Source organism: Nicotiana tabacum, chromosome 5 (assembly GCF_000715075.1).
Source record: "Nicotiana tabacum cultivar K326 chromosome 5, ASM71507v2, whole genome shotgun sequence".
NCBI classification, from domain to species: domain Eukaryota; kingdom Viridiplantae; phylum Streptophyta; class Magnoliopsida; order Solanales; family Solanaceae; genus Nicotiana; species Nicotiana tabacum.
The window spans coordinates 74,017,246-74,030,784 of NC_134084.1; positions in this window are offsets into that span (position 1 = coordinate 74,017,246).

A 13,539-nucleotide genomic window follows, 5' to 3' on the forward strand; every position below is an offset into this window, starting at 1 on the left:
GGGTAGCGTTGCTAAATAAAGCAATTTCAGTAATAAACATGCATGATTTCATAAAAATATGACATAAGTATATAATTAAGATAGCTTTTCAGATGAACCGATGACTGCAACATAGCTCGGGACATTGCAACCTTTCCAGCTACAGAATTTTGAGGGTCCCCCTCAAAATTCTGCCCCAATTTAATGGGTTGATGCTTCTGACTGTTGCTTGCGACGATCGGCTGAAATTACTTCGGAATTTTGAGGGTCCTCCTCAAAATTCTGCCCCAGTTTCCAACTGCATGGGGAAATGAAAATTTTATTGAGTTATAACCGAACCCATAGAGCTACCTACATATCCCCTCTTAAATAGGAATCAGGTCAGACGTAGTTCAATTTACATCATATATAGGGGAAGCATAAAGATTACATATAGTAATGCATGACGACATCCGAATTAATCAACTTTGGACAGACTTCTCCGTCCATTTCTGCAAGTATGAGGGCTCCTCCTGTCAGAACCCGGTGAACCATGTATGGACCCTGCCAGTTGGGAGAGAACTTCCCTTTGACTTCATCTTAATGCGAAAAATTTTCTTTAACACCAGCTGCCCTGATGTGAATTGTCTTGGCTTGACTCTTTTGTTGAAGGCTCTGGACATTCTGTTCTGATAGAGTTGACCATGGCAGACTACGTTCATTCTCTTTCCGTCTATAAGGGCTAGTTGCTCATGACGACTTTTTACCCACTCTACGTCGTCGAGCTCAACTTCTTGTATGATCCTTAGGGAAGGAATTTCTACTTCATTGGGAATGACAACCTCTGTACCATAAACCAGCATATAGGGGGTTGCCCCGGTTGATGTGCAGACCGTGGTGCGATACCCTAGTAGAGCAAATGATAACTTCTTGTGCCACTGTTTATGCCTTTCTATCATTTTCCTTAATATTTTCTTGATATTCTTGTTGGCAGCTTGTACAGCTCCATTCATTTGAGGCTTGTAGGCTGTGGAATTCTTGTGTTTGATCTTGAAAGTTTCACACATAGTTTTCATCAAGTCGCTATTGAGGTTGGATCCATTATCATTAATGATTGATTCTGGAATCCCGAATCGGCAAACAATGTGGTCACGAACAAAGTCTACCACGACTTTCTTAGTTACTGCTCTGTAAGATGCTGCTTCTACCCACTTAGTGAAATAGTCGATGGCTACTAAGATAAACCTGTGTCCATTAGAGGCGGTAGGCTCGATTGGTCTAATAACATCCACCCCCCAGGCGGCGAACGGCCATGGTGAGCTCGTTGCATTAAGCTCATTTGGGGGTACCTTTATCATGTCTACATGTATCTGACAGTGGTGGCATTTCCGGACATACTGGATGCAGTCCGTTTCCATGGTCATCCAAAAGTAACCTGCTCGGAGTATCTTTTTTTCTAAGACAAAACCGTTCATATATGGACCGCTGGTCCCAGCATGAATTTCTTCTAGTAACTTGGATGCTTCCTTTGCGTCGACACACCTTAGTAATCCCAAATTAGGAGTCCTCCTATACAGGATTCCTCTGCTATGAAAGAAATTATTGGACAATCTCCGAAGTGTGCATTTCTGAGAAGGATTCACAAGCTCTGGGTACTCTCCTCTTGCCAAATATTCCTTGATATCATGAAAACCAAGGCTTTCCATTTGCTTCCTCTTCGACATGGGCACAGTAAGTTGGCTGATCATGGATCTTTACTGGAATAGGATCAATGAAATTCTTGTTCGGATGTTGTATCATCGATGACAAGGTAGCTAATGCATCGACGAACTCATTCTGGACTCTAGGAACATGTTGGAACTCCATCTTTGTGAACCTCTTTCTCAATTCCTGTACATGATGCAAATACATGAGTATTTTGGAGTTCTTGGTTGCCCATTCTTCTTGCACCTGATGTAAAAGTAGGTCCGAATCTCCAATCACTAGCAACTCTTGAATGTTCATGTCGATGGCCATTTTAAGCCCTAAGATGCAAGCTTCATATTCGGCCATGTTGTTGGTGCACGGGAATCTAAGTTTGGCGGACACCGAATAATGCTGACCATTTTCTGATACTAGGACTACTCCTATGCCGACTCCTTTGATATTTACTGCTCCATCGAAAAATATTCTCCAACCGTCATAGGATTCTGCAATGTATTCTCTTATGAATGATACATATTCATTAGGAAAATACGTTTTTAGGGGTTCGTATTCTCCATCCATGGGATTTTCAGCGAGGTGGTCTGCCAATGTTTGTCCCTTGACTGCTTTCTGAGTTACATAAACAATGTCGAACTCACTCAATAGGATTTTCCACTTGGATAGCTTATCAGTGGGCATGGGCTTCTGAAAGATGTACTTCAAAGGATCCATCCTTGATATGAGATATGTAGTATAGGCACAGAAGTAGTGCCTCAACTTCTGAGCTACCCAAGTCAAAGCACAATAGGTGCGCTCTAATGTAGAATACCGGGCCTCGTATAGGGTGAACTTCTTACTGTGGTAATAAATGGCCTGCTCCTTCCTCCCTGTTTCATCGTGCTGCCCTAGAACGCAACCGAAAGCTCCATCCAATACTGCAAGGTAGAGTCATAAGGGTCTACCTGGCTCGGGCAGGACCAAGACTGGTGGTGTTGACAGGTATTCCTTAATTTTGTCGAAGGCCCTTTGGCAATCATCAGTCCATTTGGTAGCGGCATCCTTCTTCAACATCTTAACGATTGGCTCATAAATAACCGTAGACTATGCTATGAATCGGCTGATGTAATTGAGCCTTCCCAAGAAGCTCATCACATCTTTCTTGTTCTTTGGTGGTGGTATTTCTTGAATAACTTTAACTTTTGATGGATCCAGTTCTATTCCTAGGCGACTCACAATAAACCCAAGCAATTTTCCAGCAGGAACCCCAAATGCGCACTTCGCAGGATTTAGTTTCAGGTTGTACCTTCGTAATCTATTGAAGAAAAATTCCTCAAATCTTCCATATGATCAGTGGCCTTCTTGGACTTGATGATGACATCATCTACATATACCTCAATCTCCTTGTGTATCATATCATAGAAAATGGTAGTCATGGCCCTCATGTAGGTGGCCCCTGCATTCTTCAGGCAGAACGGCATCATCTTGTAACAGTACATTCCCCACGGCGTAATGAAAGCCGTTTTCTCAGCATCTTCTTCATCCATCCAAATCTGATGATAACTAGCGAAGTAATCCACAAATGACTACAGCTCATGCTTGGCGCAGTTGTCAATCAGGATATGTATGTTCGACAAAGGGAAGTCGTCTTTCGGACTGGCCCGGTTGGGATCCTTGTAATCGACGTAGACTCTGACCTTCCCATCCTTCTTTGGCACTGGCACAATGTTGGCTAGCCATGTCGGGTATTCTACTACCCTGAGAACCTTCGCTTTGACCTGCTTGATGGCTTCTTCTTTGATTTTCAGACTCATATCAGGCTTGAACTTTCTGAGTTTTTGTTTCACCGGTGGACATGTCGGATCGGTTGGCAGTTTGTGAGCCACAATAGACGTACTCAGACCAGTCATGTCATCATACGACCAGGCGAATATGTCTTCATATTCCTTTAGAAATTATGTGTATTCTTTCTTTTCTGATGGCGATAGGTGAACGTTGATGCGTGTTTCCTTGACGTTTTCTGCATCTCCCAGGTTAACAATTTTGGTTTCGTCCAGGATGGACTTAGGTCTATTCTCAAAGTTCTCAACTTCTCTAATAATCTCGTCAGGTATGTCATCTTCCTCTGAATCTATGTCTGTTTGTTGTGTTGTCTCATTGCATGTCACAGTCATTGATTCATCAAGATAAGTAATAGTAATGCTGTATAAGTAAAGTTATGAGAGAAAATGATAATGAGTGTTGATTCATAAGAAAAGTCAAAATGCTTTGATAAATTGCATAGCTGTTTTGAACATTGAAGGTTTTTTATTGCGGGAATTGAAAATGCGAAAAGAAAATTATTTAGTAAATAAAACAGTGAATGATTCTTGTTTTAGCCTTGCTACCCCGAGGCTCGTCGGGCTCTAGTTGTCCTGATGGTCCAATTGTTGAGGTGTGCCCCTTTGCTCACAGCCTGTATGGAAGAGCCTTCCTCCCACTCCTCTTCGAGAACAACACAACAATCCATATCATTGCCTTTTAGGAACAAATTCTTCACTGTTGTAAGTGCTTCTTCTTCGTTTGACCTATAAATAATGTTGGCATGTTGGAAGGTCTACTCCAGATGTGGTATTGGCCGCTCTAGTGGATAGTAAGGACCGCGCCATGGTGGCGACCAGTTGTTGAATTCTTCCCAGGTGTATTCATATCCCAAACCGAAGGTTGTGCCATGTGTAGACATGTGACTTTTGACCCTCCCCAAGATTTTCCATATTTTATCACGTAAATATTTAATTTAGGCTCAATATAGCTATTTCAACTCATTCTTACTCTTTTACTTTATTTATTACAAGAAAATAAAAATTACAAAAAATATTTTTATTTTATGTACCTTTCATAGAGTAAAAAAAATACAAAAAATAGTACCTTAATTTTATCTTTATATAATCTTGAAAAAATATAAAAAAAATATGTAATAGTTTCATGTTTTAATATAGTTTAGTTTAATTAATTAGAATTTATCTTATATTAAGGGAATTTAGCTATGATTTTAAATAATAATTTTGGAGTTTCTTAGCCCAAAATTGAAATAAAAGACATGGTCCAACCCAATTACCCTTAGCCCATTCTTCTCAACCCATTAGCCAATTTAAGTACAAGATTTAATCCTAATCATCTATTTTCCTTCTAATTCAATGGTCATCATCCCTTTCCACATCCCTATAAAATACCTAATTATAGAAACCATAACCAAGTTTTTTCAATTCCTACAACTCTAAAGCAACAAAAAAATGGCATCCATCTCCTTTCCTATCCTACAGCCAAGAGTCTCTTTGTTCATCTCCTTCTTGCTCAAGAATCAAACAAAAAAGAAACCTAATCCCAAAAGAAAGAAGAACAGCGCCCATAAGCCAGAACAAGAAACAGAGATGGAGATAACGAAAAAAGGTTAAAAATGAACCTTCTTCTCCATCTTCGAACTTCCAGTAGAAAAACCCATAAGCTTCAGCCGCGAAAAGCGCTCCAAAACCTCACCCCGAGCAGCCCCTGTTTCTACCATTAAAATCCAAAAAAACTAGCTCCAAAATACCTCCAACATTCCAGGCGAAAAATTCCATGGAAACAGCTGAAAATCAGCACAAACATACCTCACAAAACAGCTCCATAACCACCGGGTGCTAGTATCGGAGTTTCGGAATTAAAGATTGTTGGTCCTGTTTGTGGTTCGAGAGGTCCGTCGAGGCTGCCGCGGGCAAAGGTTTATGATCATGATTATTGTCTTGGCTTGAACAGATGTAAGTTTCTTAAACTTCAGATTCATTTAATACAACGGCCCATTCTTCTTCCTATCTTTTGTCTTTGAAGGCGTGAATCATTGGGTTATTAACCGAAGAGTTATTATCTAGCTATATGTTTTTTTTTCGTTTGGCATGAAATGACTGTTTGGATATTTTTAATTGTGACGAGAATTTTCTTTTTTTTGTCGACATTAGAGCATGAGAAATCTTGGAGGTAGTTTCAGCATTTGTTCTAGATGTTTTAGTTGTTATTAATTCTAGATTGGTTAATAATTTATGGACCATAGATCCGTTCTTTCTTTTCTTCTTCTTTCTTTCAATAAGTTTGGGTGGAATGTCATGGGTACAATTAATATGATGTGGATTGTGTTAATATTTTAAAAGAGAATTGAGATGATCATTCTGGCCCAAAACGAGTAGTCTACATTCTATTCTTTAATAAACGGTTTCTCCAAGATAATTGCAATTAGCTAAAATATTTCTTAATTACCAATCTTTACGTATTCATGTCCTATGGTCATACATTGATTCTTAAATTTAGGAAATGAGTAATTCCTAAACATTCGTATTTTACTTTAGGCACGATTAATAAATAAATCATCGTGGCTACGGTACGGTTCCCGTGACGTAGTTGTGATTCATAATTGCTAAAATCCGGGGGCGCATTTCATGTACCCGGTTATAATAACTTCGAACAATAAAATCCTTTGAAATTAGAAATCGTGGTGTGTCATTTAGTGAATTTTCTATGGCCCTCGCTAATGTGGAAGTGCGTAGTTGCTTTAGGCGCGCTATTTTAATAATCTATCTTCCTAAACTCGGGTGCACATTTATGTGACCCAAATCCAAATTTCAACAATGTTATATAAAATGTGTTGCGGACTGCGGGTGCATTTATGTGACGTGGTTCAAGACATATTTTAAATGATGTTGCAAATCTTTCTTTAAAAATGGTTAAAAGCCGTCTAAAGTTAAAATGCACATAGGTTTGATCATGTGTTAAAATCAGATAATAGGCCAATTATAACAGTTGAGTGACCGTGATAGAACCACGGAACTCGGGAATGCCTAATACCTTCTCCCGGGTTAACAGAATTCCTTACCCAGATTTCTGGTTCGCGGACTGTGATACAGAGTCATTCTTTCCTCGATTCGGGATTTGAACCGGTGACTTGGGACACCATAAATTATCCCAAGTGGCGACTCTGAATTTTTAATAAAATAATCTCATTTCGATTGTCACTTTAAGTTGGAAAAAACTCCCTTATACCCTTTCCGGGAGTGTAGGTAAAAAGGAGGTGTGACACCATGTTTCTTGAGTTTTATGGGCTTAGAGATTCCTTGGAGATTCTTGCCGAGCCCCTTTCCAGGTTCGTACCCGCTCCAATTCAGTATACTCTCAATTTTGTTATCCCACCATTTGTCTTTGTCGACAACATTGACCCGTTCGATGTGGTGGTAAGTTTCTCCACCCAACTTCCTTCTTCCTTCGATCGCCGGAATGGTCTGGCGACTGTATATAGGGTTGTTACCGTCACTATGAATGATTACTTCCTGGTTATTCCATTCGAACTTTACTTCTTGATGCAGCGTAGATGCTACGGCCCCAGCAGCATGAATCTATGGTCGTCCCAGCAGCAAGTTGTATGACGCTGGTACATCTATTACCTGGAAATCGACCCCGAACCAGGTTGGTCACATCTTCAAGCATAGACTAATCTCACCAATGGTGGACCTCTAATAACCATCTAAGGCTTTCACATTGATTGCTCCATCTTTTATCTCATGCAGCCCTTTACCCAGCTTCTTGAGTGTTACCAGCAGACAAATGTTAAGAGTGGAACCTCCATCGATCAGGATTCTAGTGATGAAATAATCTTCGCATTGCACAGTGATGTGCAATGCTTTGTGCCCTAACCCTTCAGGTGGCAGCCCGTCCTCATGAAAGGTGATCTTATGGCTCTCCAGCACCTGTCCTACCATGTTAGCCATTTCCATGCCAGTGATGTTGCCTGGTACGTATGCCTCACTTAGCACCTTTAGTAGAGCATTCTTGTGTGCCTCAGAATTTTGCAGCAAGGAGAGAATGGATATTTGTGCTAGCGTCTTGTTTAACTGGTCGATAACGGAATACTCCTTAGCCTGTATCTTCCTCCAAAGATCGTCTGGACCTGTCTCAATGATGGGTGGCCGATTAGAGGCCTGCTTGCTTGACTCAACTAGATGTTCAGGGGTATAGACTCTACCAGTTCTCGTCATACCCTGTGCTACAATAGTCTCTTCGAACCTGACCTTGCCTTTCTTCCTCGCCTCGGCTGTATAGTCCCAGGATACAACCTTTGAATGGAATGGTGTCATGGTCAACATCGCCACTGGGATCGGCATGGCTATCTTTACTCCAAACAGAGCGTGTGCTTTGGGTGGCAAAACTGTAACCTCAAATGGTGCAGGTGCATTTGTTGGAGACATGAATTCAACCTCAATTGGTGCTGGTATTTTTGTATATGACATTGCTTCAAACTCAAGTGGCACATACTTATTCACCTCAACGTCCTTAGATGGTTGAATCTAGACTATGATCGGATTAAGGGTAACTATTGGCCTCTTTGGGTCATCACCTTCTGCGATCAACCTGATTGATCCCTCGGGATCCTAGTCATCTTCTATTTCAATCATGTGGATACCTCCACCCTTGTGGTCTGGTAGAGGATTGTTGCGGACATTTAGAGCGGGTTCCTTTGTCACTATAATCTTGTTATCAATTAAAGACTGGATCTTGTCTTTCAAGGAACGACATTCATCGATGGTATGCCCTTTCATGCCAGAGTGGTATGCACGGGATTTGTTTGGGTTAACCAACTGAGAATGGTTCTCAGGAGTTGCAGCAGGGATGGTGGTGACATAACCAGCGGCTTTGAGTCTCTCATACAACTGGTCAATAGGTTCAGCAATGGTTGTATATTATTTTGGAGGTCTGCGATCGAAATTTGACTGAGGTCTAGGGAAGTTTTGGCATGCAAGAGGTGATTGATAGTGGGATGGTTGAGAATTATAGGTTTGGTAGACATGTGCGGGTTGGGAATATCTGGGTGAGGTAGGTTGATACGTGGGAGGTGGAGGTGATTGATAAGTTGGTGGTGGGGCTTGGTATGAGGGTGAAGGTGCTTGGTCGGCTGATATATGAGTGGAGGTGTTGGGTAAGTTTGGTATTTGAGGGGAGATTTGGTCCTTTGTGCAACCATCATAGCCCCTACATCCCTTTCTTGGACACACCACCAGACTGTAAAGCCTTGTTTGTAGCTTGCAAGGCCTCAAAGTTTTTAACCATACCGCTTTTGATACCCTCTTCAATTCTTTCACACAGTTTGATAATGTCAAAGAATTTGTGGTTCTCGATCATCATCAGTCATTCATAATATTGCGGGTCCTGAGCCCGGACAAAGAACTTGTTCATCTATTCCTCTTCTAAGGCAGGTCTGACCTTAGCAGTTTTGGACCTCCAGCGAGTAGCATACTCGTGAAATGTCTCTGTTGGCTTTTTATTTAGATTCTGAATATAGAACACGTCTGGCGCATTCTCTATATTAAACCTGAACCTGTCCATAAAATCGGATGCCATGCCTACCCAGTTTGACCACTTCTTTGGATCTTGGCTGATGTACCAAGACAACGCATCTCCTTTCAAACTCCTCATGAACAGCTTCATGCGAATTCTCTCATCTTTCCCTACTCCAACTAGCTTGTCGCAATACGTCCTCAGATGGACTCTTGGATCACCTGTACCATCAAACATTTCGAACTTAGGGGGTTTGTACCCTTTGGGCAGTTTGACATCAGGCTGTATGCAAAGATCCTCATAGTTCAACCCCTCAATTCCCTTGCTTCCTTCAACACCTTGAATCCAGCTGGTCAGTTTCTTAAGTTCCTCAGCTAAGTTTTTGATAAGCAGATCCTCTTCATCAGACTCAGGTGTGCTTGAGATAGGTTGGGTGGAGTGTGGCATGATCTCCACGTAGATAGGGGTGTTATGGTAGGTGTGAAAGTGATCGTTTGTGGAGTTTGGGGTTCTGGGATGAGTAGTGGAGTATTGTTTGGGATATGGCAGGTGTTGCATTCGGTCTTTGGCGGAACAGTGTGGTGGTGAGAAGCGGGATGAGTCTATTGCTTTGGGATATTTTGAGGAGGTGTAGGGTTTTGAGTGTTGGGAAAGTTGATATCCGGGGTGCTGAGGGAAAATGATAGGCTTGCCAGATTTTGAACCTGATCGAGCTCTTTTTGGAATTTCAGCAATTTCTGTTCAAGTTGGGATACATTCTCCTTAGGAACCTCAGTACCATGGTCGTTAGTGGCCTCTACCCATTCAGTTGGATTCTCCTTTCTAACGTTGTTCAGATCTTCCATCTTGCTTTTATTCTTGTTTTTGACAGGACTAAGAGGAGGAGTGGGTGGAGGGCCCCTGGATCTTATGGAATAGGATGATGATGTCATAGTGCACGAACTAACCTTTGGGGAAGGGAATAATAAAAACAAAAACAAAGAATAAAACAAAAAGGTAACCAAGTTAGTGAGGATTATAAAAAATATTGCAATATTTAAACACATAGTGCGGGAATGTAATCGTGTCCTAATTTGGGGACCTCTTTGTGCCCGAGATAGGCCTAGCGACAAATTATTTTGGAGAACTTAGAATGCTAAATGCCTCATTTTATTGATAGAAAACAAGACGAATCCCAAATTGACACTAAATAAACAGGAAATAAAAAGTCACTAATGGCCATTGGCCTTATTACATTTATAAAGCGAAAATATAAACTCCTATCTACTTTGTCCTTGAAGGACCTTCCCCAGATTTGGCATTCTTGGCTCCGTCGAACGGCTTCCCCAACTCGCAGAGTCCCAGCAGCAGGTACGCTCTAGCTAGATGTCCGCCTTCGGTCCCTTCAGCATTTTGACAATCTTCGACCCTCTTGAGAAATTTTCTTTCCAATTCCACTATGCCTCGCTCCAAATATCCTAGTCGCTTGTTGGCACTGACAGCCATGTCCTTCCATTCCTCAATTAGCTTCTGGTTGGACTCTTGTATTTCGTGGTGTTCACTTTCTCACTCACGAATTCTTTTATGTAGTTGGTTGTATTTGACCTATGCCTCGGCCCTTTCATCTATAATCCTGTGACCTCGAGCAAACCCCGGCTGGCCTAGACCATCATGATTATCTTCAAACCAACCTGAATAGAAAGGAGCACAACCAGCATGATACCTGTCTGGTTCAATGGTATCTCTCCCCATTATGATCTTACAGTGCCACATATGCTGAGGTTGGCACTTGTAGGGACTATCATCATTCTGGAAGTCGGCTCGGAAATGACTCATCTTATCGACCCTGGGTATAACTTGCTTTCTACCATCTTGCCTAATAGCTTAGAGAGGGACATAAGGGTATGTTCCTCTAAGACCAATTAGTATTAGGAAAGGTGCATCTCTGGATCGGGCGATGAATTCCTCGGTCGGAAACCACTCAAACATCCATTGAACCTGTTCTTCAGTTAGATTATCGAATAGTTCAACCCATCCTTTGGCATTATCAAGCTGAGCGAACATATCAGGGATGTAATTCATTCTCTTTGGATGATGGAAAGCGGTGTGATCATCCCAGTCCCTTCGCTGAATCTCTTACCGGTGTTCGCCCTTTTGGAGATGTTCCATGAGCTAGAGTTGGAGTAATAAATTGCAGCCTTCGAAGTGTTTTGCTCCTCCTTGACACTTTTCCAAGGCTCGGTATATGTCTGCAATGATCATGGGCACGGTGCTGAATGGCTACCCACCAATCCCTTCCATTAGGGTCTTAGTTACCATAGTCAGCCTGGTATGGATTCTTGCTTTCTTCATCGGAAATACGATCAACCCCAAGAAACAAAACATGAAGACAAAAACCCTTCGATGGATGTGCCCCAAGGATGTGATGGCAAACTCTTCAGGGTAGGTACGGTAGGATTTGCTGTGCTCGTACCTTTCATACAAGTAGTCAAAAAGGATGTATGATTCCTTCAGACATGTCAATTCTATGTTCTTCTTCAAACCAATCATTTTGAGGAAACCCTTGCCCTTGTAGTTCTCAAACATTAACAAACCCGGAGTTTCCCACGCTAGACCGGCCAATCCTCCTATCTGCTCTAGCAAGGGCGTCATTTCAATGTCCCCAAAGTGGAACACAGCCCTTTCACAATCCCAAAATAGTGTGGCAGCTTCTATGATCTTACTGTTAGGTTGGATCTCTAGGAGAGACGGTAGATTTCCCAGATATATCGGACGAGAGTTTGGTCACTGGAGTGTAAATCTCTCCACCAGCTTAGTCTTGGGTGGATGTTGGTGACCATGCCAAATCTAGGGACTTCGTGGCTCATATTTCTGCAAGACAAATAAGATTAGGTCATTACCCCCACCAGACTCGACTATTTAATACCAAAAATTAGCATGAAGCATTTAGTTCTCCAAATAAATGCACAGAACGTGGTGATGTCCATTTGGGTTCAGGGAAACCCAGTGGACTTTGGACAAGGATATCTTAAAGGATCATTATGTGGATAACATAACTGACCCGACTAGGTTTAACCATGATGCATGCACAATTTGAATAGACTAAGGTTTCTATGGGGTTTTAGACTGGTACCCTTGAGCAAACAACTCAAGGGGGAAGGCACGGAACTGTCAACTGCACTGTTGATCGACTAGTTTTACCGCAAATATGCCTTTCCGAATTTAGGGGGTAAGGATATAGGAAGAGCGCAACCACTCATTATAAGCGTTGCTATAATATTTGTTTGGCACGAGTGGAGTATGATGTTGAGAATGATAATGCAATAATTAAAAGCATGTTGGCATGTATTTGCACGTTAAGAAAGCGATAAATACAACAGTTTCATAATTTAAAGTGACAATAAAGGAAAGAAACAGGGACGACATGTCAGTTTTGTAGTTGAAAAGGAAATTAAATGCTTAAAGAAATTTAAACAAGTAATTGCACATAAGGGAGGGTACAAATTCACAAGAACAATCTGAAGTGGTAAAAGCCTAAATATCCCCAGCAGTGCCATGTTGTCGCGACCCCTTTTTCCCTCGGAAAATCGGGTTTATGACATTTTTGGGTATGGGACAACTCATTCCTTTTGGGAACGAGGTTTGCATTTTGAAAAGTCTCCACCTAATGATTTAAGGTGCATTAGGACACCTATAGGGTTCATTTCTAAGTTTCTTTGATAACCAGAGATAGAGTAAGGGCTTGAAATTATCCTAAGGGGAAGGTGTTAGGCACCCCTCAGGATCTACTAGTGTGGTTCCCGGCCAGACAGTTTTGTGAATTTGTACAGTTAGTAAATAGACAAGTATAGGCTCAAATAGTAGGGGATTTAAGTTTAAACACATAAGAGTTTGAAAACAATCATTAAAGGGCGAATTTTAAAAAAAAGAGTTACAGTTTTACAAATACTTGAGAATATAAAAAGGAGGGGGTCCTAGTTTTGTTTATATTATGGATCACATCAATGCGATACCTGGTATGACATTCCTCAGAAGAGAGAATACACGTGGTATTAGCGCACCGGTCATCATATCCATATCTACCCTTCCCACCCCGCTAAGGTATTAAAGCGCGGATTGGTCTCGACCTCTACTGCATGCTATTACCCGTACCATTCCTATCCATCCCGGAGGAATTTAGGACTACTATTCCTATAAGAGGGAGGACTTTAGACTAACTCTTAGGTTTTAAAGGTAAAAGGCTAAGACGACAAACAAAAACATGTAGAACTGCATTTAAAGGGGAAAGACATAAACAATTAAGAGGCTCATATATACCTCCGCAGACAATGCATATAAATAGCATGACTTAAACACATTTAGGGTCAGAATTTAAAGTACTAAGGCAGGGTGTTTTAATTGTTGAAGCAAACCAATTTATTACATAACTCAGATAAGAAGTCCGAATCATGCCTGTCTGCTGGTTGTAGCAGTGCTAATTAAACACAGGCGAGTTCAGTTTTATCATTATTACCTAAGGCTTGCCTAGGAGCAATAATGAGCATGATGTCTATTACTAATTAGGAATGTAGTAAAACAGAAAACAAT